The 7089-nt window shown below is 44.6% G+C and overlaps 1 pseudogene; it reads left to right on the forward strand.

Moving 5' to 3' along the window:
• Window positions 1–369: 369 nt before the first annotated feature.
• On the forward strand, window positions 370–4790 carry Anxa7-ps3 (Annexin A7, pseudogene 3; annotated as a pseudogene).
• The last annotated feature ends 2299 nt before the right edge of the window (window positions 4791–7089 follow it).

The raw sequence follows: 7089 nt of genomic DNA on the forward strand, positions 1-7089 counted from the left end.
AGATACACCAGAAGAGGGCATCAGATCTCTTTACAGATGGTTGTGAGCCACCATGTGGTTGCTGGGAATTGAACTCAGGACCTCTGGAAGAGTAGTCGGGTGCTCTTAACCACTGAGCCATCTCTCCAGCCCTTTTATATGAATTTTGAGGCTAGAAGTCAGGTTATCAGACCTGGGAGCAAGAGTCTTTACTTACTGAACCGTCCTCACTGGCTAATTCCTTAGATGTTTAAGTTACAATATTTAATACGTTCTTTTTATGTGCATTGGTGTTTTGCCTGCATGCGTGTGAGAGCCACTGGAACAGGAGTTACAGATGGTTATGAGTTGCCATGTGGGTGCTGGGAATTGAACCCGGTTCTGATGGAAGAGCAGTCAGTGCTCTTAACTGCCGAACCACCTCCCAGCCCCACAATATTCAATGCTTTCTACATTTCACATATAACAACTTTTTGTTAGATTTTAATTCAGTGTTTCCCTCTAACTCAGTAGCGTAACAAACTATCATGCAACTAGATAAAAATCAAATTCCTTATGTTCAAGACATTCAGGTTGTTTTTAAAAAAAATTTGATCCACTTTTAGGAACATTTACAAAAGCCTTGCTTGAAACAAACAAAGATTCAAGCCAGGCATGATGGCCCATTCCTTTAATTCCAATACTCCAATGTGCAGAGGCAGGCGCATCTCTGAGTTCAAGGTCAGCCTGGTCTACAGAGCAAATTTCAGGACAGCCAGGGCTACACAGAGATACTCTGTCTCAAAAAAATTAAAAAGGGGCTGGGGATTTAGCTCAGTGGTAGAGTGCTTACCTAGGAAGCGCAAGGCCCTGGGTTCGGTCCCCAGCTCCGAAAAAAAAAATTAAAAATTTAAAAAGTATATATACAAGATTTTTAGCTTAGCTGGGTGCAGTGCTGGATAGCTACAATCTTTTTTTCTTTTTCTTTTTCTTTTTCTTTCTTTTCGGAGCTGGGGACTGAACCCAGGGCCTTGCGCTTGCTAGGCAAGCGCTCTACCACTGAACTAAATCCCCAACCCCTACAATCTTTTTTTTTTAAAGATTTATTTATTTTATTTATATGAGTACACTGTCGCTGTCTTCAGACACACCAGAAGAGGGCGTCGGATTCCATTACAGATGGTTGTGAGCCACCATGTGGTTGCTCGGATTTGAACTCAGGACCTCTGGAAGAGCAGTTGGTGCTCTTAACCGCTGGGCCATCTCTCCAGTCCCAACCCCTACAATCTTAATCTCAGTACTCGGAGGCCAAGGTAGGGAGGCTGCACTGTTGAGGTCAGTCTAGGGTACATTGGAAACCCCGTCTCAAAAAATTAAAATGATTTTGTGCTTTGTTAAGATAATTGCTTATGCTGTGGTGGTTTTGATTTGTTTTTGTTTTTTGAGACAAGATTTCTCTGTGCAGCCCTGGCTATGGTGGAACTCACTCTGTAGATGGGGCTTGGCCTTGAACTCATAGATTTGCTTGCTCCGCCTCGGCTTCCACCTCTGCCTCTGCCTGGAATTAAAGGTGCTGGAATTAAAAGCATGCACCCTCACCTCCTGACCTTGTTTTGAGAGCTTCCCTCTACAGCCTGGCCTTGAACTCAAGGTAATCCTGTCTTGTCTCAGCTTCCCAAATACTAGGATAACAGGCATGAGTGGTATGCCCAGGTTTCTGCTGCTTTCTGTGTGCATTTACAAGAACGCGTGAGTGTGTTCACAGGGAAGGCCAAAACTGACGTCAGATGTCTTCTCCAATCATTCTCCACTTTACTGAGGAAGTTTCTCAGGGAACCTGGAGCCTGTCCATTCAGACTAGTCTAGCCAGCCATCTTGTTCCAAGGATTGTGTTCCCATCCTTCTACTGCTGGCATGATAGGTGGCCAATATGTCTGCACCACTCTGCTCTTGATGACTAGGGAATGGAATCTTATGAAAGTCTAGGTTATGGGGTGTTGTGGTACACACTTTAAATCCCACTTCAGGCAGCTCACGATGCCTCTGTAATCCTAGTTCAAGGGAATCTAGTTCTTTCTTCTGGCCTACACACGCAGACACACAGACACACAGACACACAGACACACAGATGCACAAATAAAAAATGGATCTTTTTAAAAACCAAAATCAGTTGCACGTGCCTTTAATCCCAGGGCTTGAGAGGCAGAGGTAGGAGAATCTGTGACTTTGAGGCCAGTCCGGTAAGCTCCAGGACAGCCCCTGTCTCCAAAAAGTTAATTAAAAAATAAATCATAAAACCAAAGTAAAACATTTATTTAAGTACACAATTTTTTTTAAAGTTTTGAGAGCAATTCCTTTACAACTGTAGTTAAAGAAGCAACTATTATCTTAGGGTACTCTGGTATATTTGAAATTCTATATATCTGTTGCCACACACACACACACACAAACACACACATCTTGAAGCTAAATTATGTGTCTAAGTTTTTCCAAGTGGTAGGCAAAAGTTCATGTGTTAAAAGTTATGTAGGTTTAATACATATAAGGCAGTTCATAATATTCTCCTTTATACATAATGCATTGTCAAAATCTTAAACATAATTACTAAATCACCTGGCATTTCGGAGATACACACACACACACACACACACACACACACACACACACAGAGAGAGAGAGAGAGAGAGAGAGAGAGAGAGAGAGAGAGAGATGTATGTACCTGTGTACGAGCATTGTGTATATGAGTACAGGTATCTTGGAAGCCAGATCCCTCAGCTAAGCCATCTCTCCAGCTCCTTGTTTTGTTTTATGAGACAGGGTCGTGTTACATAGTACTGGCTGATCTAGAACTTGCTATATAGATCATGCTTGACTAAAATTCACCACATAGCAAAAGCTGGCCTTGAATTTCCGGCTCTTCTGCCTCTACCTCCAGTATATCATCATGCCCCAGTCATATGGTTTTCTTTGTGCCATTTGTATACTTCTCATCCTTAAAATCTGGCCCACAGCAAGATGTGGTAGTTGACATCTATTACTCTAGCGCATGTACCCCCAAGGCTGACACAAGAGGATCACCAGGAGCTGGGGGCCAGCTTGGACTATACGGTGAGTTTCAGGCCAGCTTGGAGTGCACTGTAGTGTATGACTCTGTCTCAAAAGAGAAAAAGGAGGGGTTGGGGATTTAGCTCAGTGGTAGAGCACTTGCCTAGCAAGCGCAAGGCCCTGGGTTCGGTCCCCAGCTCCGAAAAAAAAAAGAGAGAGAGAGAGAAAAAGGAGGAGAAAAGGAATAAATAAAGTGTAAGAAGCTTTGGGCTGGGGGTATAGACAGCTCAGTTGGTAGATCGCTTGTGCCTGGCTTGTGCAAGGCCGAACTTGGGGGGGGGGTCACAACATGTGCCCCAACTCAGGTCTGGCCATCTGTCCTCAATAAGAGGCAAATTAAAAGTGGAAAGCGTGGCAGAAAAGTGGGCTGGGGTGTGATGCTACTTTCTTGTTCAGAATGTCATACCCAGGCTACCCACCTTTCCCTGGATATCCTCCTGCAGGTCAGGAGTTATCTTTCCTCACTGAGGGTCAGTATCCATACCCTAGTGGCTTTCCACCAATGGGAGGAGGTGCTTACCCACCAGCACCAAGTTGTGGCTATCCAGTAGCTGGAGGCTACCCCACACCTGGAGGTTATCTAGCCCCTGGAGGCTATCCTGGAACCTTAGATCCAGGGGATGCTCCAGCCTATCCTGGAGGCCAAGGCTTTGGGGCCCCACCTGGTGGAGCAGGCTTTTCTGGCAATCCACAGCCACCTGCATGTCTTATGGTGGTGGACCAGCACAGGTTCCAGTCCCAGATAGCTTTCCTGGAGGACAGATGCTGTCTCAGTATCCTGGAGGACAAGCTCCCTACCCTGGCCAGCCCGCTGCAATGACCCAGGGCACCGAAGGAACAATCCGCCCAGCCTCCAACTTTGATGCTATGAGAGATGCCAAAATTCTCTGCAAAGCAATGAAGGGGTTTGGGACAGACGAGCAAGCAAGCAATTGTGCATGTTGTGTCTAACATGTGTCTAACATTGACCAGAGGCAACAAATTAAAGCAGCTTTTAAGACCATGTATGACAAGGATTTAATTCAAGATCTCGAGTCAGAGTTGAGTGGAAATATGGAAGAATTAATCCCAGCCTTGTTCATGCCTTCTATATACTACGATGCCTGGAGTTTACGGAAGGCAATGCAGGGAGCAGGAACTCAAGAATGTGTATTGAAAGAGATTTTGTGCACAAGAACAAATCAAGAAATCCGAGACATTGTTAGATGTTATCAATTAGAATCTGGACGAGAGCTTGAGAAGGACACTAGGTCGGATACCTCGGGATATTTAGGAGAGGTAGAATGTAAACCACAGATAGCTCAGAAGCTGCTCAGCGTCTCTGTCAGGCTTCGGAGGGGAGGCTAGGGACAGATGGATCCTGTTTCAACACGATCCTCACCCTCAGATGAAAGCCACCTGAAGGCTAATTCCAAGCTGGCTAATGGAGATTTGCTCAGCAGTGGAAGCCGAGAATTTTCTGGATATGTTGAAAGTGGTTTGAAGACCATCTTGTGTGTGCCCTCAACCACCCTGCCTTCTTCACTGAGCGACTCTACTACTCCACGAAAGGCGCTGGAATGGATGACTCCACCCTGGTCAGGATTGTGGTCACTCGAAGGGACATTGACCTTATTCAGAGAAAACAGATGTTCACTCAGATGTATCAGAAGACCCTAAGCACAATGATCACAAGTGACACGAGTGGAGATTACAGGAAGCTGCTCCTGGCCATTGTTGGCCAGTGAGAGGGATTTTTTTTTTCCCTTTAAGGAATGAAGCTCCTTCCGAGCAATGAGACCTGCATGCAGCCACGTCAGACAGCAACTGACCAGAGTGGTTTTCCACTGAGGCCTGTCAGGGCGTGTGCTGTGTTTGCACATGTTGTTACTGCATTAATTCTAATGTTAGTTTTTTTTCTTTCTCTATCCAATCAGTGTAAAAGCCATATCAATGACATAGTAATGTAATATTTGTAAAGCTTCACATCCACTGCTTTTATTTTAATCCAGATTTCAAATTAAATAAAAGTCACAGCAATCTCTAGGGGAAAAAAGTGATTTAGTCAATCAGACCACACTGGGAGGAGGGACAAACACCCCAATACGAGTGTCTCCTTAGAATATCTTCATTTCTGCCAGACTGGTCCCAAGTTCCATGTTCTATTTTAACAGCACAAGTTCGAGCTGGCACATGTCTATGTCTGAAACAAAAGGCTGAATACATTGAGCCAAGGGATGGAGGCTACAATATAGTGTGGGTTACCACACCTAAGAATCATTTTCCATAGCTCTTAGTTACTTTTGGGAGGGGTGGCACAAACAACTCCATCTCCCTGGTTTGAGACATGAGGCCTATGTTGGCCTCAAACTTGGGATCCTCTTGTGTCAGCTTCCTAGCTACCAGGCCTCCTGTGACTTGATTTTCAGTCTGACCATCTCCCCACCCCCATCTCTGAACAAATATTGTCTAAAGACATGGCTAATTGACCATCTGGTGGTTAGCTCTCCATAGTCCCATGATGCCAGGCAGATTCCCTCTGGTTGGTCTGATTTGATCCACCTTGGGAGGGTCAATGACAGATGTCAAGGAGCCTTTCAGGCCTGGCTTAAACAGCTGAGGTACATGGAAGGCTCGGATCTTAGGTCAGATATGTCTGACGTCCATTCACTTGTCCTGTGGGTAATGTCCTAGTGTCTCAAAAATGCTGTTCCGGTTCGCTTGTCAAAAGCTGTGCTTCTGTAGAACGTTAACAGACAGTTCACTTCTAACGCTTGACAAAGCCCAGTGAGCAGCATTATGCAACAGGTAACTATAATGCTGTACAAAAAACGCCAGCAGGCACTGGAGAGCTGGCTCGGGGCTTAAAAGCACTGGCTGGACATTCGCATCCACTTTAAGCCAAGTGCACTTGGCTTCAGGAGTCAATCATTAGAGGACCCAGGTTCGGTTTCTAGCACCTACATGCCGATCACACCCATAGGTAGTTCCAGTCACCGCCTGGGCATCCAGTCCTTCGGATTTCCAAGGGCACCAGGCAGGCATCAAAAACAAACAAACAAACTAACTAACTAACTAACTAACTAACTAACTAACCTAAAACAGTAGTAAAGCTACTTTGAAATTTAAGCAATCAAACCATAAACAAATTTATAAATCCCTAATACCTGTCAAGTTTTAGAGGGCTGGCCTAGAGAGGCATTTATGTGCAGAACCAGCAACAGTTAGCATTGTAGCACAAAAGAACTATATAGAAGTTATTCCTTTGATGTTGTTTTGGTTTGGTTTAGTTTTGAGACAAGGATTCTCTGTGTCTCCTTGGCTATTCTTGAATTTGCTCTGTAGACCAGGCTGGCCTTGAACTCAAGACATGCACCTGCCTCTGCCTCCTGAGCGCTAGGATTAAAGGAATGGGCCGTGATCACCTCTTCTAAAGTGATATTTAAAACTGTTGGTTTAGTAGGATAAACAAGAATGTAGATTTTTGAATGCCATTTTTCAAGTCTGTAAGACAAATCATTTTACATAGAGTTGGGTGGGGGAGAATTTTTAAGATGCTAGAACATTATCCAGAGGGCATTCTAACCCATCTTAAGCAAAGTGCAACTGATTTCAGAAGCCAATTACTAGAGGAACTAAAGTAAAAAATTATCCAAGGTTCAATACCGCGTGAAAAATGCCATTGGTTTGTATTAGTTGCTCATTTAAAGGGGGACAGAGTTCCCTCTAGCTGTGTGAATGGGAGGACTCTCTCTCTTTTAAAAGATTTATTTATTTATTTCATGTATGTGAGTACACTGTAGCTGTCTTCAGACACACCAGAAGAGGGCATCAGATCTCACTACAGATAGTTGTGGTCACCATGTGGTTGCTGGGAACTGAACTCAGGACCTCTGGAAGAGCAGTCAGTGCTCTTAACCACTGAGCCATCTCTCCAGCTCTGGGAGGACTCTCCTTGCTAGGACTCCATAATCCATGATCTCCAGGAGTTGGCTCCCTTTCTCATACAAGTGCATCTTTTTGTCTCCTGTGCAGTTAGCTATTCAG

The sequence above is a fragment of the Rattus norvegicus genome, chromosome X, assembly GCF_036323735.1.
Source record: "Rattus norvegicus strain BN/NHsdMcwi chromosome X, GRCr8, whole genome shotgun sequence".
Classification (NCBI taxonomy): Eukaryota; Metazoa; Chordata; class Mammalia; order Rodentia; family Muridae; genus Rattus; species Rattus norvegicus.